The following is a 26,438-nucleotide window of genomic DNA, read 5'->3' as shown; positions in this document are numbered from 1 at the left end:
CACACACACACACACACACACACACACACACACACACACACACACACACACACACACACACAAACACACACACACAATATATATAAGCCATACCAGCACAAGGCTTCCATCACTTTGATGTGATTGTCACCGCACCTGTTTTTTAATCAACTTCCAAGGCCACACACACCTCCTGTCTTCACTCTCTCTCTCTCTTTCTGCAAACTAAAAAGCACTGAAGAGAAAAAAAGAATGAAAGAAAGAAAGTTACCAATAAATTATTATTGATCTCCAGTGTTGGCTGCTGGGCCCGGGATGGATCTCACTAGTGATGTTCACTGTCTCTCCGTTTATCACCCAAACGGTTTGTGTGTGTTTTTCCGAGTACAGTATATGACTTCTACGTGTGTGTCCATCTTTCATTCTGTTTTTCAATACTGCATGTGTGGCTTTGTGTGTATGTATGTGTGTGTGTGTGTGTGTTGGTAGTTGTTCAGATAATCCAACTAGAATGGGTGACAGACACTAGCAGAAGGATAAATTAGACTGTGCCACCTGAACTGAGTTGTAGATTTAGATAAATTCTCTGGTCTTAAACCGTCGGTGTCTTTTCAAGGCGCTGCTCAGACCCTCTTCAGTTGGAGTGTTACACACCTTACAGAGTGGTCACAATAACAGAAACACCTGCACAATGTACCACAACCAATCAATCAGTTGTCGGTAATTTGTCCACCTCTGTTCTGTAGTGTGCAAAAGTCGTCAATAAACAATAAACTTCTGTCATTTCTATTTCTTAAAAGATATTACTAATTAACTGGAAAAAAGAGCTTACACTGTGGCATTGAACTTAATAATTAATTTGAAACTACACATGACATTGAAGATAACAAAGAGAAACATTCAAAACTAACAAAGGCTTTGGATTGATAATTAATTTGTGTAGAAGTTTTATTTGAGTGTCTTGTCATGTTTTTTTTCCAAACACATTTCTGGGAAATTGTTCAGGCTCCTTTTTGTAGAGGATTTGCAGCGTATGAGAGAGAAATATAATGTGTTCAGAGGATTTCCTGTAAACCGCCTTCAGACTTAAGCTACTTTTTTGTGTTTTACCTGTCAGGAGCACTTGTCAGGTGCAATATTGTCAAATATCCTTGCAAGATTTGCCAACCAACAATGTTATATTACCTTTGTGTAAGTTTGTCGAGGCTGCGTCAAGGCGGCGTAGATTTAACTGTTTGGTAATTTTTGACAAGCCCATTGTTTTTTTTGCTCCACCGGGTAGACGAAACAACAGGAGTTGCTTCCTTCTCCACACAATGCACAATAAAGTCATATTTAGCTCTATAATAAGATAAGATAAGATAAACCTTGATTTGTCCCACAGTGGGGAAAAATATATATAATAAAGAAAACTAAAGATACAAACTAAAGATAAAATATCTTATAATGTGGGTTTCACATACCAGTTCAATCCATGAAACGCAGTGATTTTTGTACATTAGTCATATTCTCGGATTCAAACTGTAATGTGAGCGTAGGTTATGTGTACAAAGTTCATTTTATGGTTCATTTTGACATGCACAAATGTATTTAAGTTGCATCAGCTGGCAAGGGGTTTATGTTTATAGGTTGCACACCAGGGATTCAAGATATTACTAATGAGTCAAGTGTGTGCGGTTGGTCAGAAAGAGGTCAAGTTGGTGGATAGAAACCCATTTTTGCGTTATATGGTGGAAGAATATAATCAATAAACTTACCGCTTGATACTGTAAATGTGAAGGATTCCAAGAGGAGGTACATGCAGAGACAGTAGAGGTTTAGTTAGTAGTTTGTCATTGCCACAAGTATATGTGTCTGTGATTGAATGAGGGAGAAAGCAGATTGTCCAGGTAATAGCCATTGCCGTTTACTCTGGGCAGATTGGTAGAAGGTGTTTCAGAGTGCATGACATTCTCACTCTCCCAGGCTTGGTCATGTGCCTTTGACTTTTGTTATTCACCCTAAAAATCTCCTGTAGTGTCGGGAATCTTGCCGGCCTTAGGCGTTTCTTCCTTAGCGTCGGGACTCTTGACGTCACTTTTGACGCTCAGGGACGGGATGTGCCGACTGACATGCGGCACAAGAAATGGGACAGGTTTTGGAAAAGATTGTGGGTGGGGTTATAAAATGTATGTTTCTGTGACACTCGCAGGACAAGAACAGGACACAAACCCAGGTTTCCTGGGCAAAAGTCCTGTGTTCTTTGACCCATCCACAACCACAACCAACCTTCCTACGTGGCCTTTCGGGCTTTCACAACACTCGCTACCATTGTTTCTCTTAACACTACGTCCTCTCACAGCGTCGAGGACGCTCCACTGTTCTGCCCGGTGTGTTCCGTACATACGCTGAAGGGGGCTTTTTGGGTCATATCTGACGCTGACAAGAGTCCATATTTTACGAATTGGAAGTAAGAATGGGTTGCAGAGTGATATTCAAGATATGAAGTTTTCTCTGGAGAGGATTCAGAGGAAGATTCTTCCACAGCCTCCATTACATTTAATACAAATGCAAAAACCATTCACAAGACCTGAAAAGCCATAGATATGTAAAGATGGTCTAAATGGGTCACCATTACCATAACAAAGCAGTGGCAGTCTGTCAAGCTTCCAGTGTAAAATGTGCAATCAGAAAGGATCCAGGGCCTAAACGCTTTGCTACTCACATTCATGACAGGACATGCACATTTCAGCTCTTTGTGTCCAAACCCATAGAGGACAGAACTAGTGGGAAAACCTGCCAACCTGGCAACCCTCTTCGGCAGGTTTGCCTCCTTGCCCCGCAGTGCCTACTTTACACCTCCCATGTACGGGCCTGAGCTCAATGCACATTAGCACCGCATTGCTAACGCTATTCGGTATGGGTCAGAGCCCCGAGGGCAGGGGGAGGGGTTAGACGGAGCCCAAAGGAGATGCTACTTTCAAATCTTGCTAGTTTTTTAACATTACCTACCCTGCCTTTAACATTCCTTGGATTAGATATCCTTATGGAAAACCATCCTGTGGGTTGTACAGTATATTCTGCCATGCACCTCTAGGGGCTCTCATTTATGAAATGCTCCTACGGATCATATCAGAGGGTAGGAATAACAACTTATATATCATCTAATGGTTTGGAGGGCTGGTTATGCTGAGTCAATGTTTAAACTGGATCATCTGGACCAGAATGAAGTTCACCAATAGACAAGAAGCATGACATATGTCCTTGAGTTGACGATAAACTAACACCACAGGTGTAACATTTAGAAGTAAGTATAAAAAACTCACAGAAACTGTTTTTTGTGCTCATCGTGTTGATTTGCTTGAAACCTAGCCCTATGTGTGACCTAATCACCTCGTTTGAAAGCTTTTTCTTTTCTTGTCATACTTGTTGTCTAGTTGTTGATTTTCATGATCTCATACTGTCTGGTGGGAATGGCAAAATATTTGTCAGGCAAAAACAGTATTTCTGTCAGGGCCATTAACCCAAGATCAACGCAGACATAAAATGCTTTACGGAATTGTATTGAATAAATTACAAATTCAGTGTGGTATGGCTCTGTTCAAAAGAGTCCTCTGACCTTTCATAAAAACCATGAAAGAGCAGAGAATCAGGGGACAGCAGCGGCAGCAGCATTAGGGGACACTCACACAGTTTAAGACTGGGAGAGTTAAACTAAACCCCCAAATGAACAGAGCAGCAACGATGACATAGTGGTGAAGGGCACACCCTGTCTAATGGAAATGCGGGGTTTTAATGTAAACAGTTAGCAGTGCTAGGAATAAGCACAAGTACATTTAGCCATATTGTCTTTGAAACATGCTAAACATGTGAGTCGACTACAAAAAGTGGCTGATGCTGCTGCATATGAGTTGCATTTGAGTTGAAGTTCTGTGGACATGATTTTGATTCTTACTAATGTGTTTGTGATTATAATTGTTTTTTTTGTCTTCATGAATTTGGGTTCATTGTAACTGTTGAGAAGCTCACAGGGGGGTGCAAAGTGGTTGATATTCAAAACACTAGGTTGTTTATGGTGTAATCCTCAAAAAAGATGAAAACATATGGTAATGACTTTCCTTTCCCAACTCTTTTTAAATTCATGTGGTCATTGTTTGCACTGTGGTTCCTCAATGCAGAAATATGCTGTTTTCCTCCTTCACTGTACTTTGATTTAGAGCAAAAAACAACCCTCTGTATAGTAATGCCTTCTTCCCTGTCTTCATTTGGACTTTTTCCCATCAATCTTACTTTGCATTTTGCAGCCTGCTCCACTTGCAGCCTTCCTCTCTACCTTCATTTTAGCTCTCCCAGACCTGCATAACAATGAATGATGGTCAGGTTTGTTGTTGTTTTTCTCTCATACCATTGTCTCTTTCTTAGACTTGATTCTGAAAAAAGAGACAATAAATCTGCAGTAAAGCCAAACTTTCCTCCACTCATTTAATTATGTTTCAGACCTGCCTCTTGACTTTACGTTAGGTTGAACTGCCCCTTTAAGACAATAAAGTCGTGGCTCCAATTGTGTTTCCTCATATAGTATTGCTGCTGGCGGACTTCCTTCCTTTAACATCTGTCAAAGGACCTGTGCAACACTCAGGCAGCCAGCAGCCAATATGAATGGAGACATATTCAGGGGCATGGTCTGAAATAGCCAACCATGTATTATAGCCCAGAGAGGGGTACGCAAGTACACGCATGCACAAACACACACACACAAAGATAGACACAGGTATTAGAGCCCAAGGAGATGCTTGTTCTCTCTCCAAACTCATTACATCCACAGGGCCACAGGTGGATATAGTGTCTATTATATCCACAGGGAAAGAGAGGCCTAAGAATGTGTCAGTATGTGTGTATGCTTGTGTGTGTGTGTGTGTGTGTGTGTGTGTGTGTGTGTGTGTGTGTGTGTGTGTGAGTGAGAGATAGAGAGAGAGAGAGAGAGAGAGAGAGAGAGAGTGTGTGTGTTTACTCCTTGTGGTTACATGTATGTTCGTTTTTATGGTTTGGCAACACAGATGGATTTTTTGTCATGAAATAAAAGCAAAGTGAAATTTAAGTTTAAATTGAGAGAGAGAGAGAGAGAGAGAGAGAGAGAGAGTATGTTTGAGAGCTTGGGTTCCACATGCTACCATCATTCCTAAAACCTGCAAGCAATGGGAAATCCCGGCGAAGCTTCAAACCGCACATGGTCGACCCACCTCAGCTCACAGCTACATGTTGGCCTCAGCTATTTGATCCTTTCTTTCATTTCTTCTCTTCTCTTAAGTTTGCTTGAGCTGACTCGGGGTCACTTCAATTTAGCTTTTTGGCCCTGGGCATTAGAGCTACACTGCTATGGTAAATCCAACCTCCATTTAAGTGTGTTTGTGTGTGTATGTGTGTGTGTATGTGTGTGTGTTTGTGTGTGTGTGTGTGTGTGTGTGTACGTGTGTTTGTGCATGTGACCAATATTTATTAGTTTATATTGGACTTGGCGGTCGGCAGCCAAAATAGAAGTCAAAGGTCAAATGCTCTTTGTTTAAGTTGTGAGTGAAAATATATGAGTGAAGGAAAAGAAAAATGGATGGACAGATGGAGAAACAGAGTGTGTGTTTGTGTGTGTCTGTGTGTGTCTGTGTGTGTGTGTGTGTGTGTGTGTATGTGTGTGTGTCTGTAAGAGAGAGAGAGAAAGACACAATTGCATTCCAACTCAGCATCTGTTGAGCGGAGTAGGTGTAGTTGCTGAACTTTAGCAACCTTCCAAAATTGCAACTGTTGCAAAACAACAGGGTTTATATGAACAATTGGTGTTGCTATGTAGGACTGTGAAAGGATCTGTTTGTTGAAATAGGGCATATCATGTTCTTCTCCAGCTGTAGATACAGTGGTTGGTAGGTTGTCTCAGTGCATGCATTGTTTTAGTCCGGTGCAACATCAGCAGCGTCCCTGCTAGTTAGCTTAGCATAGTGAATGGAATCCTATGTTGCTGGTTGCATGTTGTGTGTAAAAGTGAGCCAACAAACTTACAACAACAACCTAATTACTTTTTGTGGCCTGCTTATTCACAACAAGTACAAATTGCAATGCACTTGGGACTATATTGGGTGGAAGTAGGCTACAGCCGAGGCACTGCTACATGCGCGCAGAGATCACGCAGCAACTTAAACCCCCCAACTTCTGTCAACATACCCGGCGTGACTAGCTGGCCATTTTTCCTGCAGTATGCGATGAACATCGCGGATTTTGTGAGAGATGAAGAAGAAGATTTCTCAAACAGTCACGAAGCAGAAACACACCTCTACAAACCAGAGTTTTCAGAAGAGGAACGGCATGCTTTGGAAAACTAGAGGAGGAGGAGGTTGCAATTACTCACAGCCCGAGGGTGTCAGGCCTCCTGCAGTCCTTGACTTTTTTGATAAAGTTAAACGCAGAATGGACCCAATAAACAGCTGTCCAGAGAGTAAGTGATCACTGTAAACATGATGCATTATTATTTTATGTGAGAGATCAACCCATGTTAGACTTACACTCACACAGAGTTGCTGCGGGATATTTCAGCGCCATGTAGCAGTGCTTCGGCTGTGCTTCCACCCAATATAATCCCAAGTCAGTATTTGCCTAAGACATTGTCTACTCTTAATCTGCATTGCTATTTGTACTCATTGTGAATACATAGGCCACAACAAGTAATTACGTTGTTTGTGTTCTCACCTACAAAGCTCTTTATGGTCCGGTACCATCTTATCTTAAAGAGCTCACAGTACCCTACTACCCCACCAGGTTCTCTAAAAGTAGAATGGGAGCCAGAGCATTCAGCGATCAGGCTCCTCTCCTGTGGAACCAGGTTCCAGTTTGGGTTCAGGAGGCAGACCCTATCTCCACATTTAAGAGTAGGCTTAAGACTTTCCTCTTTGACAAAGCTAATAGTTAGGGCTGGCTCGGGAAAGTCCTGAACGGTCCCTTAGTTACGCTGCTGTAGGCCTAGACTGCTGGGGGACTTCCCATGATGCACTGAGCACCTCTCTCTTCCTCCTTCTTTCCATCTGTATGCAACCTCATACCATTATTGCGTGTTACTAACTCAACTTCTTCCCTTTCCTGGAGTCTTGTGCTCTCTCGCCCCCAGAGTCTTGCCCTCTCCTCTCTCCTCCTATTGCTTACTGAAGGTCTTTCTGGCTCTGGATCTGTGGGTGGAGATGTAACCCACATGACTTTGGGCAAATGGAATTAAGATATATAAATATTATTATTATTATCGTTATTATTATTATTGTAATTGTTGAATTAAATCACTAAATGTATTCATATAGACACGTTGCTAGAAAATGCTTGTAGGTACGTGGGTTTGAGTAAGTGTCCATTCACAATGAGCAAACTGAGTGATTGACATGTCTGTTTAAGCCAATCCGGCGTAGTCACAAATAATAGCACAATTTACCCGTCTGAGCTAAAAAAAAGAGTTACGGGAGAGAGACCAGCACGATGATAGAAAACAGGAGGTGACGGAGAAATCCTGCCGTTGTTGTTGTCAAATGCTTGATAAGTACATTTTTAATAGTGTTAGATGTCGCGGACATAGTTGACGGTTCTTTAGTTGACGGTCATTGCATCCGCGGGGCCTCAGTGGAACTTGACTGCCTCGTTATTGAACTTGTTGGGCACTGGAGTTTCCTCCGTGTTATCTATCTTCAACTAGTTCGACAAGTAAGTTAAAAAACACCCACTTTAAGTTAAGATACATTTATCAAGTGTTGTTTGATGTATTTCTTCGGTGACAGAGTGCATATACGTTTAGTAAGTTTATTTATATTTTGCTAGTTGTGGTTATCTCATTGTTGTGCTGGGTACCACCATTTTGGGTGTGTTCAGGCTGCTACATGGAATTGAGGAGAATATTGATTATATGAGATTGTAATTTGTTATTAATGTAGTACTTTTGTATATTGTGTATTTTCTTTGGAGATGTAACTTAGTACATGTTGTAAAACAGCTAGTTTTTCATTGTAATGCCGTTATTTACCAATTATGGTAAATAACAAATTGAGCTTGACAATTGACATAATTGATACTTTGATATTTGTGATATTGTGTGATACTATGATATTTCTTTGACTTTGTCTATTGGCAGGTCAGGTTTTTTTTGTGTGTGTGTTCTGTTCCTTTCCGATGAAGTTGTTTTACCCAGGATTGCTGGCGAGCCTTCCCCCCCAGGAGTCTGGGAGAGTTTTGAGTCTGTTCATGTACACTGCATCCGCAGGTGCGGTAGGACAGCTTTTGCACACGTTCATTTCTGTACACCTGGACTGAAACATACACTGGTTTTAACAGCTCAATTATCTTGAGACTGTACTGTATTGGGTTGTACAGGGGTCTATGAATATGTGATTTCAATGAATGTTTGTGTTTTTGTTCCTTTTCATTTTATCAACTTCAACGTTGAACTGTACACCTAAAGTGTAGTGTGACAGGTTAGAAACGTGCAACAAAAGAATTAGAACTAGAAACTACAAGAACTTTTATTACAATTTTGGAATTCAAGCTGTTGTCCTTGTTAAATTATTTGTTGTATGTGGATCCATTTACCATTTGTTTATATAAAAAGCCGGCATTGTTAAACTTCAAAGTGCTATTGTCTGAGTATCTCTGTGCTCCAGTAGTCAAACCTAAAATTCTTCTGGGCCCATTGTCATAGAAAGTGACTATTTGTTACAGACACCTGCTGCCTCCACGTTCCTGCTCAACACCCTCTGCTACAATTCTCCATGTCTCTCTCTGTCTGTCTCTCTCTCTCTCTCTCTCTCTCTCTTTCTCTTTTTCTCTCTTTTTCTCTCACCCCCAACCGGTCGAGGCAGGTTTCTGTAAATAACATCACAGAGTGCGGTCGAGACTGGCTCTTACTCTGTTGTTGTGATTTAGCACCACATAAATTAACAATTTTTTTTGCCTCACTTTTACTCACAACATGCTAACCGGCAACATAGGATTCCATCTACTGCGCTAAGCTAACTAAAATAAAATGCATGCACTGAGACAAAAATTGCATTGGCCTACCTATCTACAGCTAGGGGAGACGTGATAATCCCTATTTCAACAAATGGTGGTCGATTCCTTTGAGGTAGTTGTCAATGGGTTAGGGTTAGGGTAAACCCAACTTGCGGTTGAGATGCACATTGCATTTTTCACCTGGCAATTCATCAGCTAAGCAATGTGCTTGGTTTGAGACTTAACCAGAAGGAGAACAAAAGCAGACCAGGAAAGGACTAATGTTTTTGCTCTGGTTTTGCTTTTCTTGACACCAATTTCAATTGAATGTGGAACATGCTCTCCTGCTCCAACAAGACCCTCACTGTATTCTTGTCTTTCTTTCCCTAAAAAATGAATATGGTTCATTGGCTCCTAATCAAATGCTCACATCATTGACTCTCTTTCTTTTTCTCCTCATTGGCCCTTAGAAAAGAAGGGCAGAGGCAAAGGCACACACATACACACACACACGCACAGCCTCATTGCCCAGTAACCCCCCCCCCAAAAACACACAGGAAAACACACAGAGCGGTTTTGACTTTAAATAATGAGAGAGCTGTCACATCGGATCAGTGTCTGTGCCACGGCATGGCCTTGTGGTCAGCAGGATGGACGGGAGTAACTGCTTGCAGCTGACACCCTCTGGACACATAGGGAAGGAAGAAGAGGGGGAGAGAGGGAGGGAAGGAGGAGTAGATGAGGTGGAGTGTCTGGAGAGAGAGAGAGAGAAAGAGAGGGGGGGTGGAGATGGACAGAGCTGCAGTCTGCCGTCTCCCTTAGCATCCAAAGCCTTGAGGGCTAAACAGAGGGGGGTGTTGAGAAAAAGCTAAGTTATAGCAGGAGAAGAAAAAACATGATAACGGAAAAGAAAAGATGAGAAAGGGAGAAAACAAGAGAACAGAGATTAGAAAAGAGGCTGAGAGGTGAGGATAAGAAAGTAGAAGAACAAAGAAAAAGTAAAAGACTTCAAGGGAAAGAAAAACAAAAGGAGAAAATCTAGAGAAAATAAGAGACAGACATGAGAGTAGAGGGGGAGAATGAGAGAGAAGGAAAGTGGTGACAAAAAAAACAGGATACTAGATACATGAAAGGAAAAGGAAAGAAAAGAAAAGTAGAAATGTGTTATGAGAAGTGAGGATAAACAACAGGAAACAAGGTAAGGAAGGAGGAAGAGAGGATAAGCAGGACGAAAGAGTAGGAAATGAAAAAGTAAAGGAGAAAAGGGAGACAGGGAGAAGGAGAAACGATTTAAGGAACAGATACCATGGGAGAGGTGAGGGGAGGGATATAGACAGTGGTAAAAGCTAATTCCACACAAATAATGTGTGGCAATGGAAGGAGAACAGATAGAGGTCTGGAACACAGAGGATGGAAAATGTGTCTGTTTGTCCAGCAGAGGTCAGGAATCATTAGTGTCATTGCAGCCTACTGACGCTCTCAACTTTCCCTTTTTCTCTGTCTCTTTCCCCTGTCTTACCACCTCTCCCTGCTACATCTTTGTTTTATAATGGAGACCAACAAAACAAGACGTAGGTGGATTAAAATCTGACTTCATTATTTCCCACAATAGGAATACAAAATACACCTCATATGAACCACAAACAGACCGTGCCATCTCCTTCAGTCAAGAAAAACTTTCCGTTAATGAAGTATCACGAGGTCTCCTTGTGTTTCTAATACCCACGTAAATACTTTGTCTTATATTTCTTATCTGCCTACAAGAATGCCCGCAGCCGTGAGATTTGTTTACACCACACTTCTCTCCCTGTCCCTAACGTTACCCTACCCCCACACAGCCTCCATTTCAGACCCCCCCCCCTCCCCCAAACACACACAAACACACCACACCTAGCTAAACCCATCATCTTTATTCAACATGGCCCCTGGTAAGCATTTTAAGTCGGCTTAGTATGTCAGAAAACTTCCTTTCTTTTTGGAGTGTTGACTCTCTCTCTCTCTCTCTCTCTCTCTCTCTCTCTCTCTCTCTCTCATTATCTAATGCCCACCCCCTTATTACACACAAACCAAAAGACATGCACAAACAAACACACAAATACTTAATGCTTAATGCTTGGCTACATGAAGAACATCTGAATAACTATGGTAAAATTCCGCCGTGTCAATTTGTCAGGCAAATCAATATCCCTAAATTCAACAGAGAGATAGGAAATACATATCTAGTTAACTACAACCCAGACACAGCCACACAAAGACACACACACACGCAATGCACAAGCAGGTACATCTATGCCTGACACCCCAGGGGGCTATGAGATGGTGCCAATAATGGAAATGGAGGACACCGTTGTCTCCAATAATATCACAAATAAGCATATTCCCATGACAGTCTGGATGGGCTCTGAGAGATATTCTATAATATTATTATGACTGTCTGGATCCACTTTGTGCATGTGTGTGTGCCAGTGTGTGTGTGTGACCATAAATACATTTTGGCTCATGGATGGATGGGGGATCTCCACGGTGATTTGTTTGCTTGGATTAAATGTCAGTTTTGAAAATGTGTTGTTTTACCTGGACTCGTGAGAGAGAGAGGAAGTGCAAGTTCAGGCAAGACCGACAGATAGACTCACCTGTGTGTGTGTGTGTGTGTGTGTGTGTGTGTGGTTGTGAGTGTGTCTTAGCTGCACGACACTAATCATTTGCAAAATAAAAAGTACAACTACAACATTCAAGTTACAGTAATTATTATAAGTAATATACCAGGAATATGAGCGTGTACACATGTGATTGTTTAGCGTACAAAACAAAGTGTGAAAATATCTGTGTGCCTGTGTACAATTGCAACAGACAGTACCTTAGTTAAGCTAGAGAGTTGTGATCTGATAAGTTATCACTCAACCACATTAGTAACATGAAATCCAACCAAACATTAGAAATAGTGGCATAGAGTAAGTTCTAGTTCTATGAGTGAAGCATCCTTTTGTAGTGGACAACAGCTTGCTGTCCTCCCGTAGTGCCCTGAGACAGATTAGTGCACACACTGCCCACTTATGAAGTGGCAGGAACGGCAGGGAAGCTGACTTTAGCTGGGCAGACACATTTTTATCAATCTTGTGCATTGATTTAACAAGCACTGTAAAATTGAACCTGCCTCTCTGAAACCACAATTTTAATGTTCTTGCTTTCAACTGCCTGGGAAAGACAGTTGCTCACACTGAAGGTAAGCATATAACCCAGTTTGTTTTGTCCACTGACAATACAAAGAAAGTATTTATTCAAACCCAAAAACTGCATGTTGCATAACATAATAGTTTAATATTATAAGTTGGAAGATGCAGACCTGTCCGTTTTGCAGCAAAGTCTGCATCCTAAAGTGTCCGCCCGGTTTTACCTCTGAAACACAGTTGCTGAGTTGTTGATCCGGGTCCAGCAAGCCCCATCAGAGCAAGGCCCTGATACCACTTGGAACAATCTGGAGCAGAACAACTTTTTTCCAGTACTGTAAACCATCAAACCTTTCCTTAGATGGAAATGTGTACAGCATGCCCTGAATCAACACCAGGTTAGGTCCATTCCCAGGGGATGGACGCCATCTATCATCAGGAAGAACCATACATGCTGTTCCAGCTGGACACAAAGGATTGGCCATCCACCAGCTAAACCGATACCAGATCTGTGTCACTCTGTCAAAGTGGAGCTGCCATTATCCCAATTAGACCCTCCTCTAGACATTCTGTCGGATGCAGTGCTTGAAGAGACCAAGTCGTCCAAAGACTAAGAGGGCATTCAGATGGGAAACCACCCTGTACTGAAAAATTGCAAGGGGCTGGTTTGGTAGGGTCATGTAGCTTTGGGTAGTGCTTAGACAATGCAATTCAATCCAGGAAGTCAGATAAAGGAACTAATTCATGAGTTTGAAGCTTTTTCCAAATACTGTAGGACTGTAACTCTCATCTTCCCTTGTAGATGTTCAGGTGAAGCAGACCATTAGATATGTCGGACCAGATCCTGCTGACACAAAGATAAACTAGCCCATCAGTAACCATGTGTACATGGTAAAAAAGCCCCCCCCTCCAGAAAGTGGCGAGGGCTGTTCTGCAAAGGTTTCATGGGGTGTGGCCTGCACAGGCAGAGGAAGTTTCTGTCGCCTTTGGCAAAGTGGGTGCAGTTGCATTTGCTCAACCAACACTGGAGACATCTATGCACTGTACTTCCTCATCTTATATTCCCATACATGAAGTTGGAACCTTTTGTGTAGTGTGAAGAACTGAACGTTTTTTGTGCACCTAAAGTTTGAACTCACAAAGACAGTTAAACTCACGGCGCAGTTGCATTTAGGGCGTGTCCAAATCCACTTTTGCTAGTTTGATGGAAGATAAAAGGGTCTGTAAGCCGGGCGCATGGTTCTAAAGGGTTGTACTTAGTGTCTTCATTCATTCCTGGGTGTGTTCTGGGCGTAACATGCAATGAATCAGAGTATCAGCTCCCATTTCCTCTAAAAGCCAGGAACGTTTGTACTTTGGCACATTGCTATTATGATGGCGGATTTGCAACGTAATATTATTATTTGTAATCTTTTGCGTGTGTGCATGCTGTGCAGAAGCCGGGGCACATTTTACTAATGCGCTGTTAAAATTCAATGAAATGATGCGTTATTAACTTTAGATCAGATTTTTGTTGGTCAATGGAGCAATTGCTTTCTGCTGCCGCAAGATAGCAATACGCCAAGAATGCACCTGAACACACCTCCCTGTATGTCCAGCACGCCCATGGGCGCTAAGATGGGCGCAGGTGCATTTGCTATTTAAATGACATGGGCGCTGTGCAAGATAAGGCCCAAAGACTAATTTCCAATATCCACAGATTTCCTGCTGTGCACTGGCAGAAAAAGCCCTGGTACCTGATAGTATGACTTCAGTCAAGCTTGATAAAGTCAGTAAAGCTTGCAATCCAAGCAACAGTGAATACGACTTGTCTGTTAACTAGTGGAAATATTACGGTTTACATCACGAGCCCTAACGTTTTGAGGTTTAAAGAACATTTAATGTATGTATTGATCCGTGAATTTACATACACATTTGAATTATTAATTAATCAACATGTTTAAGAAATGTTGAAAGCTAAACCATCCTAGAAAACCTGCCCTAAAACCTAAAATCTAAAAATTTTGTAGAATTTCATATTATTAATAAAGTTATTTCATTTGTGTACATTAAACAACAAAGCACTCAACCTGTTTTTTCAAAGATGTGTTTATTGTTGTTTTGTGTTTAATATATAGATGTATCCTATTCAATAAAATGTAATGTGTTGCCCTTTCACGCGACATGCTGTACAACATACGTATACAACATATATCATAATATACAACATATAAAATAAAATTGTTTTTTACATATTAGTTATAAAAAAAAGTAATAGTTACATATGTACAAATACTTACACTATGCATACATACCTATATCTTCTCATATTCCTTGTGTATTCCTGAAAAACGTCGGAACATGGTAGTATCAAACTTTCATATCAGAAAATAAAGCATTCATTTAATGTAGCAATTTGGATGTGTTGACATAAACAATTTTCCCTCAAATTTGCAAACCAGGGAATCAATACTAAGCTGTCATTCCAAATTACAGTTCATGTCAAGTACAGAGATGTGGATTTATTAATGGTAATCTCAGCTATTACTGCTGAATGAGCTTCATTTTAACATGAACCAACTGGGATTTAACAAGAAATATCGCATAGCCATCCCAATTATGTATGCATTACTGGCTTAATCTTCCGCTCTTCAGCTGCCTCCTTTCTGCTACAGTATGTCGCTTCAATGCAAATGAGTAATTGACCCAAAAGTGGTGAACTGACTGGCTACAACTATTGTGTGCGGTTTGCCCATTTATTGTTGTTATTGTCTTTGTACTAAATGTGATGAATATTTGCAATTATTCCAATAAATGTAATTGTACAGACGTAGGCGTCTTATGTGCTTATCTGCTTTATGTATTTGTTTTCATGACTGTTTAAAAGCCCTAGGGACGGCCATTGGAAATCAACAATAGCTGTAAATGCTGTGATGCTGTACATTGGGGATTTGTTGCAGAAAGATCTATGTCTGAGCATTTGCCCCTATTCAAATGAACATTTACAATGTCCATCTGAACATCTAAAATGTCGTGTTCACCGCTATTCTCCTTCAGGAGTTACATTAATTTTCCCATATGTAGTAAAATCACGAGTCACCAAAAGGTAAGCAATCTCAGTCTGAATCTCATCCCACGCATCTGAAAATGCTGGATTAAATCAGATAAACCAACACAACTCACCATGTCATTTATCAGTCTCACCTACTACACACACTTCATTGATACACAATGAAATATTTTTATATATTTTCATTGTTATAATTATTATTCCTAGCGCGGACGGCCCTTTGACGGCTACATAAAGCAACATAAACTGTCTTATGGTAGGGGAGAGGATAAAGCCTCCAGCGGTAATATCTGAGGCCAGGAACTCCTAGTTGTGAAGAACTGGCCTCTTGTGCTCCGGCCTTCGTCTGATGAGTAACACGCCAGAAGCTTATTAGTAGGACGGTAACAAACAACTACCAGGACAGAAAAGGGAGAAGAAATAATATCACAGGGGTGTCCACCTGTCATCCGCTCAGTGTGAACAGCATAGGTTGCAGCTCCTTACATGACATTAGATATAGGTAAAGAAAATTAAAAAATGAATGAACATAGCTAAAGATTAAGCCGCAAACACAATCATTGACATCTCAAAGGAAATGGCTCCTGAACAACACCGACACTACTCTGTCATCTATTTCTCTCTTAAGGCATTGTTTAGATGTGTACGTGTGTAAAGAGGGAAGGAAGAAGAAATTGGCTTTCTCCTCCATTTGGGCTTGTCTGTGTACCATCATTCATTTTCTCCCTTATGCCCTAAGTCCTTTCACTCACCTCTCCAACTATCACAATGACAGAAAGCTCACCTGCTGCCCTTTCTTACCATACAACAACCTTTACATAGTTTTTAAAATGTTTTCCTCTCTCTGTTTTCTCCCTTCGCTTTATACTTCCCATCCACTGGCAACTTCACCTGTCTCTCAAAAATGTACCATTCCCAATTTTACAAATCCATTTGAGCAACCGGAGGATAGAAAATATAACAAGGACATGTACTCCTGTTCTTATCCATACAGTCAGTTTACTCAGTTATGCTAGATCATCATTCCTGACATATACCTTCATTTACACAACGCTGTGGGTGAATACGTGACTCTGATTGCCTGCAGGGTGTCCATTAAAAAAGGGGTTAATGAGCGACGAGGTGAACTTCAGCGGAAGAAATACATGCCTTGCCATCATACCTGACAATGGAAACATTAAAGGGCATCAACCCGCTTATACCACGATCACTTGTCACATCATTTTTTTAAATACATTTTTTTAAATGTTTTACAAGTAAAAAGTTTTTCCAAAAACTAACCGTGTCCCTGGCTATGCCTGAGGGTTTGACTAATACTTGGAACAATCATTCCTATCCCATGAGATTCTTATGCTATGTAAAAGTTATTCCCTACTCCAGGGAAGAGAACGGACCTTAGAAATGACTTGCCACCCTCAGCAACAGGAGATAATCATGTAGTCATTCATATAGAACCTAATGGGAGGGAAATGGTAGTTCCAGGTATTGCGTTACCACCTAATGAGTTATGGATTGAAAAAACGTCAGATTTTGATTGCAAAATGCATGAAAATATAAATTCAGAATTATATCTTTGGCAAGTGACCATGGTATGAGTGGCGTAATAGAAGGTGTCTGTGATCAGGAGTTACAGAGGCAACAGCTTGACTCCTGATGATCGTTGGACATTGTCCCTTGATAAACGTCGTCCTAATGCCAGTTCAGAGCCAGCAGGGGTGCAGCAGAGGTAGCGGAGGCAGTGGAGAGTTAGGGATATGAATTAATGGTACAGGGAGGGTAGGAATTAAACACTATAACACTGAATAATACTGTGCACTGCTAGCTTGCAAGTAATAGAGATTGTATTACTATTACTTTAATATTTTTTTTAACTGCTTACCTCAGTTGAACAGATACAATAACTTGTACTCCATACTTTCTTTCTGGGATCAGAATATAACACTTCATGTGATTGTACGTTTAATTTACTAACTCAAAATGTTTAATTTAAACTGAAGTTACTCTTTGATGTAAACACATTCTCACTTCCATCTCATAAAATATGGACGCTTGTCGTTGTTATTGAGGCTAAAAGTCTCCTTTAGCGTCATATAATAACACACTTTACTAAACGCGTTTGGTCGGAACCATTGGCGTCCCTTTTGATGCTGTTAGATTTAGGAAAAGGTCGTGGGTGGGCATACGGTTCTGTGAAACACGGGAATAACGGGCCGGTTAAAGGAGAAAGCAGCTTCCCTGAAAAGCAGCAATATCAGGACGGTTAAAGACACACGCAGGACACAAACCCCACTCTCCTGGGTGAAAGTCCTGTGTTTGACCCATCCCCACCCTCGCTACGCAAAATATCCTCATTACACACTGCTCGCTAAACCGCGTCTCTATGCTGCTCTTCTCTGTACGTTCTACACACACCGAAGGGTGCATTTTTTGCATCAGACGCAGAAAGCTACTGTCCAAACGTCCGTATTTTATATGTTTGGAGTGAGAACGGGTTTTTAAATTCCACTAATATCATCCACAACAACCTACTGGCCTACCAGAGGGAGTGCAACAACAAAATTGAGCTGAGCTGATTTGAACACAGGTATGTTTGTCTCATAAATTCAGCTTTTGATTTATAATTGGAAGAATGTCTTCCTCATTCAATAGTTACACATTAGTGCCACTATAGTCAAACTAGCTAATTTGTGCATCTGAAAATACACTAGAGAAAATAGTGGTAGAAATACATGTTCTATAAAGACAGGAATAAAACAAGTACTTTAAAAAAAAAAAACTATAGATAACTGATAAGCTGTTTTTCCTCTGTTTTGTTTTTACTCTTTTATCAATTTTTCTCAATTGTTTGCTGGCAGTATAATATAGTTTCTGAATTTTGCCAAGTCAGCTCTGAACATGAATGCAGTCAGCGGCGCAGGTATTGCTCGGATTACAGCTGAGCTGATTTGTTTTGTCTTTTTGCATTTTGCAGCATATCTGAACTCTTAGTATTTCTGCATAGCCTCAAAAGCTATGAAAATGTACAACTGTGTTTTCCGTAAATTACTAATCAATATGAGGACGAACATTACAGATATGTGAAATTACAGCTGGCTTTGAAATAATTTCATTAGTCTGTCTCACTTCTGTGAAATCTGAGATATGATTTATGAATTACCCGCAGATGCTCCCTTACATGCCTATTATGTGTTCCTATGGACATTAAGGCATATCTATTTAATAGAATGTACACACATACAGAGTGGGCATCTGTGGATACTGTGCACAGGTGTTGGGCAGACAAACACAGCAGTCTTTTTTTTTTTTGTCACCTGCCTCAATCTCTCGGCCACTCTACCTCTCTCTCACGCCAATATGCCAGGCCTTGTCTGCCCATCCATCATGCATGGAGGAAGATGATTGGCCGCCGTGGACTGCTCCACACAACAACAATCTCTGCATGGTAACTGTTACCGAGGAGAGAAAATTATTAAACCCACAAGATACACACCGCTAAAAATAGCTGCCATCAAAAATTCCGGCTGCTTGTAACACCCCCTATTTGTGTGTGTGTGTGTGTGTGTGTGTGTGTGTGTGTGTGTGTGTGCGCGTATGTGTGTGTGTGCAAGAGCAAGTGCTTGGGTTAGGGAGATGGAATTGAAATATAGAAAGAGATAGAGAGTGAGAGAGAGAGAGAGAGTGAGAGAGAGAGAGAGAGAGAGAGAGAGAGAGATAATACATGACAGAGGGAATGATTGACTGACAGACCGACTGGCACTCTAAATGGTTGGCTGATTGTTTGATTGATTTACTTACCACCTCCTGTCTTCACTAAGTAAGTAGCATTAATCAGCACTGCAGCAAGGAGCAACACTTTAAAAGACTCTGCTAGGCCTTCAGGTTTTCTGGCTATTTCAAGACTGACACATTACCTAGGCCCAAACACACAGACACACACACAAACACACACACACACACCAACACAAATATACACGATGGCAACATCAAGAATACATAGCTAAAACTTGAAATGTGATATAGTGTGTGTGTGTGTGTGTGTGTGTGTGTGTGAGAGAGAGAGAGAGAGCCAGGGAACCCAGTGGCCATACTGATGTTTCTAGTAGGATGAACTCCTTTGATGTGCCTGTATTTATAGATATCACCCAGGGGCCAATATTGTATTTAGGTACCTGTTAAGCTAGGAGGAATGCTCAAATGTAATATTTTTGTGTGTGTGTGTGCGTGTGTGTGTGTGGGTTTGTGTGTGTGTGCGTGTGTGTGTGTGTGTGCGTGTGTGTGTGTGTGTGTGCACATCCATGGGTGTATTTGTCTGTGTCCAAACTCAACAGCCTGGCTTTAAGCTTTTTTTGCTTTAGTTGCTTTCAGCAGCAGATACTTTAGGTATTAGTCTCCAAAAGCCGGTTTACTGTTGTTGAACAGTCCAGCTTTGTAGGCAAAATTTATGAAATTGGAAAGCATATAGCACTTTCAACAAAATTGTTATTCTAGCGTGTCATGCTGTACTGATGATAAGTATTTTGGATCACAATTGCAATTTGCCGCATTGCAGAATGGCTTGATGAAGATAAACCAAACGGGGGGGGAATTGACCCAATGTTATGGGAATGTGGGAGTGCAATGTAAGAATTGCAAATTATTACATCAGATTGAAGATATAATTTTCAATAGATCACGTACACTGTTTTCCTTTTTTTCCCCTCCTTAAAGAAACCAGGGAACAAAAAGCCGTTGAATGAAAAAAGCAAATGAAAATATTAAAAAAATGTAAATTGAAACACTCACACAACAGAAAAAGTAAGCGAGCATTCTTTTAGTAGAGTTTGTTTTCCCTTTTTTTGCCCGCAGTCAAGTCCATTGTGTCCACTTGCCTTTAGGAATGATCTCGTTCACAATTCGAAGAAGCATTAAAAATGAAAACACCCTGCCAATAAAAATGGCCACTTCAAATGAAGTATGTCATACTAACAATTTCCTACTCCACTTTCCCTGAGTGCACACACAGACAAACATACACAAACACATTTTGTCCACACAATATCAATACATATTGGCATGCTGCTGTTGTGTCCTGCCATCCCTGCTATATTCCCTCTGCTCAGAATAAAAAACTGCTGCATATACTGCCAGCTGGAAGCCTTACTGATTATTTAACTGCTCTGGGCTTAGCTTGGCAGCCCACAAAGGGAGGGTGAGGGAGGAGAAGAGACGAAAGAGGGAGGAGAAGAGAGGAATTAGCGAGGGATGAGGTGCTTGGGAGTATGTGTGTGTGTTTGCATGGGTTTTTGCATGTGCATGCATATGTTTGTGGATACACTCAAAGCATTAACGTGCAAAAATTCTCTAAGAGCAACCATGAGCCGATTTTAGAGTGTCAGATCTGCTTCCCGGCCGCGTGCATGCAAGTTCTCCTTCAATTGGGGATGCTGTGACAGTGAATCCGGCTACATAGATCAGTCCCCAACATGATGGATTCTTTTTTTCAGCTCCTGAGCTCCTGAACCCCCTTTCCCCCACCTCTCTGGCTCACACATCCTGAAGGATAATACCACAAATAATTAGCAGAGATGTTGTTGAGAGAGAGACTTAGCAAAGGAAACACGAAGGAATCCTCTCAACATGCTGAGAATAGTAACAATTGAATTCCTCCAAGGCCACAAAAACCTATCATAATCCTGTAATTGATATCCAATTTTGGAGCACTGGATACATTATTGATGTGCTACTGCTCCGCACATGAGAACTGGTGGATATCCAGAAGATATTTTAAAGATTGGCATGGTATTTGTTTAACAACACACTGTTAAAGCATACACATACACAGATTAAAAGTGAATCATGAATGCATTGAAAACAAAACAAAGTATGTCTACACATGTTGCACATATACACATATATATATATATATATATATATATATATATATATATATATATATAGTCCTACACAGAGTGTTATCTTTTTAAGCATTACATCTGCTGCTATAGTTTTGCTTTGTGAACAGCTCCAAGAAGCACCATGAAGAGTTACAATAATTTCTAATAATATCAAATAATAACATGCATTATTCTGAAATGGCCCATTCTGCATAATGAGTGCTTTAACTTATTAATATTTGATGCCAATCATTTTCTACTTTTATTTAAGTAAAATTTGAATGCAATACTTTAATTTTTTTTAAATTATTTTTTACTTGTGTCAATTGCCAGTGACTTCCAAAACCACGTCCACTGTATGACAGATCCATTTAAAGGTGTGACACGGTTTAATCATGTGAGCGTTCCATTTCCGATAATAGTTGAAGTTTTGAACACAGTTTAAAGTTAACGTTGTGAAACTGAACAACTTAGGTTTAGGAAACAAAAATAACAAGGTTTAGGCAACACAATTGACTGATTATGTGAGGAGTTAGTGAGAACCAGAACAAAGAGATACAAAAATACTCGGAGAACAGGACAAAATACAGGTGGTTTGATGAGTGCAGCGCTAATTTCAAAAGAACAGGTGACAGGTCGGCGGTATGGTGGAAGGCAGCTCGGATGGATCTGTTCGGAGAGGCAGAGTAGAAACGGTGAACACGAGAAAAACACAAAAACAAACACTAGAGCAAATACTGAGAGCCAAGTTACCACGTGAGAGTATGTAACAATCTGGGGCGGAAGAGGTGGTCAGCCCGGGTTTAAGTATGGCAGGAGATGATGAGCAGATGGGATACAGCTGAGTGGATGACGGAGTAGGAGACGGGTAGCCACGCCTCTGGTAGGAACGCCCTCACGGCCAGAGAGACAACAGACAAGACAAACACAGAGGAAAGGGAAAGCATGCCAAAGGTTGGGGGAAGACAGCAGACCAAAACAGATTAGGGTCAGGAAAAGATTATGGATTGATTTAAGATGTCTTCAAGACAGGGTTTGTAACAAAAATCTGTCAGCTGTGACTTTTGTTTTTACAAGGGACAGAATCACGGGTGAAAGTCTTGTGTTTGTTTGAGCCATCCAACACCCTGTCCTTCCTTCCTGCATGGACTTATACTCAGCTCTTTACTCCCTTGTTGTTTCTTGGTTTGCTCCTAGAAATGGCCACCAAACAACAAACATAAATTTGCGTAGTAATAAGAAGCTTGTACAATCTACCAATATGTGCGTATTTGTGAAAAACATGTCAACTTCCCCTCTCTCTCAAGTCCAAACCAGCAAAACAAAAGGAGCTGATTGTTGATTTTAGAAAAAAGGAAGTAAAGACACACACCCCTGTCTACATCAATGGAGCTGAGGTAAATTAAGTTGGGGAACAGTCTTAGGTCCCGGGGGATCAGCATCACAGAGAACCTGACATCGTCATCCTCCATCTCCACGCTGGGAAAGCTCAGCAAGCTGTATTTCTTAAAGCATCATAAAAGAACTTTTTGTAACTTAAAATAATGTTTCCAAAATCGTTTCAGTGGTTCATTAACTCGTAACAAGGTGAACGGCCCTTCTGCATTCGCTTTGCGGCCCTCTATCAGTTTTAAGCACACTATGCAACTTTGCCAGACCTGTAGTTCCAATGAGACATAATGGGACAATTAAAACCACCCAGAACATCATTGACACCCATCTACCGAGCATCTGTGATATCAGTGAGACGCGTCACCTGTGCAGAGTCCAAAGGATATTAAAATACAATGACCACCCAGCAGCAGCCTTCTCACCCGGCTGCCGTCTGGCAAGAGATCCAGAACAATCCGCTGCCGTAGCGCAAGACTACAGAGCAGCTACTTCACTCCGGCTAAGACTCCTCAACTCCACCTCATCCTACACTCTCTACCATAAAAAAAGTAGTTTTTTCTTTTTCTTATGTAGCATAAAGGCATAATGGGATTACAACTGTAACTGGTTTTACAATGACAATACGTTGATATACTGTGTATGTCAATAAGTGTTGAAGTCATGATTGTGTAATGGCTAGGCGGATTGTTGCGGCGTACCAGACCATAGTGGAAAATAGGTGGCTGAGCAGGAAGGGAACGTTTTGATGTACCGGTCAATCTAAGTTCCAACCCTCACCTTTGATCATGATTTACCAGTCGATCTAGTTCCAACACTTACCTATGATCATGGTTTACTAGGCGATCTAGTTCCAACACTTACCTACGGTCATGATTTACCAGTCGATCTAGTTCCAACACTTACCTACGGTCGTGGTTTACCAGTCGATCTAGTTCCAACCCTCACCTTTGGTTCTGATTTACCAGTCGATCTAGTTCCATCACTCACCTATGATCATGGTTTTCTAGTCGATCTAGTTCCAACACTCACCCAATGATCATGAGGGAGTGCCAGAAAGAATCCGATTTTGACAAGTTTGAGGTTGTTCTCATGCGCCCTACGTTCACAAAACACAGCATTTTCAAGCCAGGGAACAGAGTTTGACAAAAGACACGCAAACGACTTTCTCCCAGGAAATGTGTGTTCCTTGGGAGAGTTTTAATCTAAAGCACGATCGTTTTCTTAAACTTAACAGTTGTTTTGTTGCCTAAACCTAACTGTAGCAAACGCATGACACTTACTTTTTAGGGACAAAGCGGTTTAGGGACAAAATACATGTCTGATCTTCTTCAACACTACGACCCACCCTGACCCCTCAAGTTATCTGGGACAGGTCTGCTTTCTGTCCCCAGAGTCAGAACTAAACAGGGTGAAGCAGCATTCCGTTTCTATGCTCCTCATATCTGGAACAAACTTCTAGTAAACTGCAGATCCACCGCTACTCTCTTTTAAATCCTAAATCTTCTTTTAAAACAAGGCTGAAGACCTTTCTTTTTGATTTCTTTAATGTTTAATTTCTTATACTGCACTGTAACTTTTTATTCTTGTGTTTTATCTGTATTTATTTTTTTCCTGTTTTGGTGTAAAAGCACTTTGAATTGCCCTGTTGCTGAAATGTGCCCTACAAATAAAGCTGCCTTGCTTTGTCTTGCCTTTCCTTTGTTTTCTAAACTTGACTGTAATGTCCGCTGTAACGACCGGTAGCTCGTGGTGTCCTGGATCTGGCTCAAGGTCCCCTTAATCAGGGTTAAATGAACCGCCAACTACCGCTAACACGATGGAGCACCATGCAGAGCACCATAGCCGGCGTCACAGAGCTCAGTAGCGGCTAACACATCTACTAACTTCCTCTGATGCGGCCTAAAACAACTGGCAATTGTAGCCCGGCAGTTGCCTAGATTCATAAGATATCATAGGTATTGATGTGCATACGTTGTCGTACTATATCATACAGACCTGTTCATGAGAATGTGTTCTTGAGTACGTTGCTTAACCTGTTGTCGCAGTGACCCGGCCTTGGATGGAGGCTAACGGGCCTCTAGATGATAACAATCAGCAATGTTGTGGTAAATGTTGTGCATCTATCTCATATTTGTGTCTCTCAAACCACCATTAGGTTAAAGCGATATCAGTCATTCATGTTTTGCTTTGTTTTTCTTTCAAATTCATTATCTATTAAGTCTGTTTATACCATGTACCTAATGAGGCGTAATGTGGATATATGCAGACAAGTCATGTTACAAAAAAGGGTACGTGCAATTCTACAAATGTTATGTGGGGATTTGTGTGTGTGTGTGTGTGTGTGTGTGTGTGTTGGGTTGAGCTATACTTATGAGGACCATCTCTTGACATCCCTTTGTTCTTCTAAGGGATTTTTTGGATTGTGAGGACTTTGTTTTGGCCAGTCTTCACAGTGACCAGTCATAACTGATTTTAGGGTTAGTGGTTGAGATGGTAAGCCTCAAAGGAATGAAAAGTTATATTCTGTGTCTTCAAAAGTAGCAAAAAACACTTTTAGTGTGTTTATTTTTCTATGCATGGGCGTGTATTCCTGTGTCTGAGGACATTAAACGGTAAGGAGAACATTTTAACCCTTAGTGTGAATGTCTGTACATAATATATTGCTGATTCAGGACCCCTGAGGGAAGATGTATGTGTGTGTGTGTTTGTGTGTGTGCGTGTCGGAATTGCCTCAGAAGAGCTTGTTCTTTGAACTCTGTAACACAGGCTGCATTTGTGACACGCATGGCTGCATTTTTTTTTTTTACTTATGTGTACACATGGGGGTGCACTGAAAACAGTGAGTATTCCTTTGAAACACATAAACATGTATGTGTGTTATGCTTCAGTAAAACATTTAACAAACGACATAGGAAAATGTGAGTTTGCTGAATCAACAATGTACAAAACAGAAACGGATAAACAATCCATGTCCCATCTCTCTCTCTCTCTCTCTCTCTCTCTCTCTCTCTCTCTCTCTCGCTCTTGTTCTCTCTCTCTTTTGTTCTGCCATTAGTCCCCCAAATTCTTAAACGCCCCATTCATATTATTGAAATCACTAACAATTGAATTTTCTTCATCATACATTTAAAAAACATGCAGCTGTGATAACCACACTATTTTACACAATAATGACTTCCTCTCTACGGTCAATGATCATTCTTATGATTTTATATCACAGACCCGTGAACATCCTCAATATACAGGTCACATACTGATGACCATATTATAGGATATACCCTTAATGTTAATTTTACAATCCATTAGTGGACTTTATGACCCCAAGCACCACTAAAAACTGAATTGGACTTAGCAGCAAAAAGAGGACAAGCAGAATTCAGTGTCTGCAGATAGACATGCAGGCAGAGAAATGTTACACAGTCATACGGGAAGAGAGAGAGAAAGGGAGAGAGAGAGAGAGAGAGAGAGAGAGAGAGACATAAATGCACCAACTCTTCATTTAAATCTGGGCTCTGATTTGATGCCTTTCCGCATGGTCCATTATTTTCCCTTCCTTGCTTTCAGCTTTTTAATGAGCATCTTCATACTGCATGTTTCTGACTGAAGCTGAGCTCCAAGCGGCAGACATCTTTACACTCCAGTACACATTATAAAGCCAACGCCTTTTGTCCTCATTCTTTCTCGTTCCTCACTTTCTCAGGCAGTTGCTTAGTCCGTCTCCGTCCAATTTGCGAAGTACTTTAAGTGATACGTTCCCGCCTCTCGACAGTGTTCAATATTTCCCTCTCAGCGAGGCCGTCTGCTCCTCTCTTCTGACGCCCACTCCACCTTCTCTCATTTCTCCCCTCTGTCTACACTTTTCATCTTCATTTTTTCCATCCTCATATCTGCTCGGTTGTGGTTTTATTCTTATTCCAGGGTACATTTATATTATAAATGGCTGCACGTGTTTGCACAAAAGTTATAAGAACTTGAAGTCTCCTTGTTACTCAAGCC

At 41.0% G+C, this 26,438-nt stretch overlaps 1 long non-coding RNA gene across 1 annotated transcript in view; it reads left to right on the top strand.

Moving 5' to 3' along the window:
- Positions 1-2,031: 2,031 nt before the first annotated feature.
- The window catches only part of LOC117936915, a 672,281-nt gene continuing 647,874 nt past the window's right edge, over positions 2,032-26,438 (top strand). Inside the window, exon 1 of the long non-coding RNA XR_004655055.1 lies at positions 2,032-2,113. This is a non-coding gene — a long non-coding RNA (uncharacterized LOC117936915). The remainder of the gene's footprint in view (positions 2,114-26,438) is intronic.

Source organism: Etheostoma cragini, chromosome 2, assembly GCF_013103735.1.
Source record: "Etheostoma cragini isolate CJK2018 chromosome 2, CSU_Ecrag_1.0, whole genome shotgun sequence".
Lineage (NCBI taxonomy): Eukaryota > Metazoa > Chordata > Actinopteri > Perciformes > Percidae > Etheostoma > Etheostoma cragini.
Note: the sequence above shows the minus strand (reverse complement) of the source record. Positions and strands in the feature narration are given on the sequence as shown.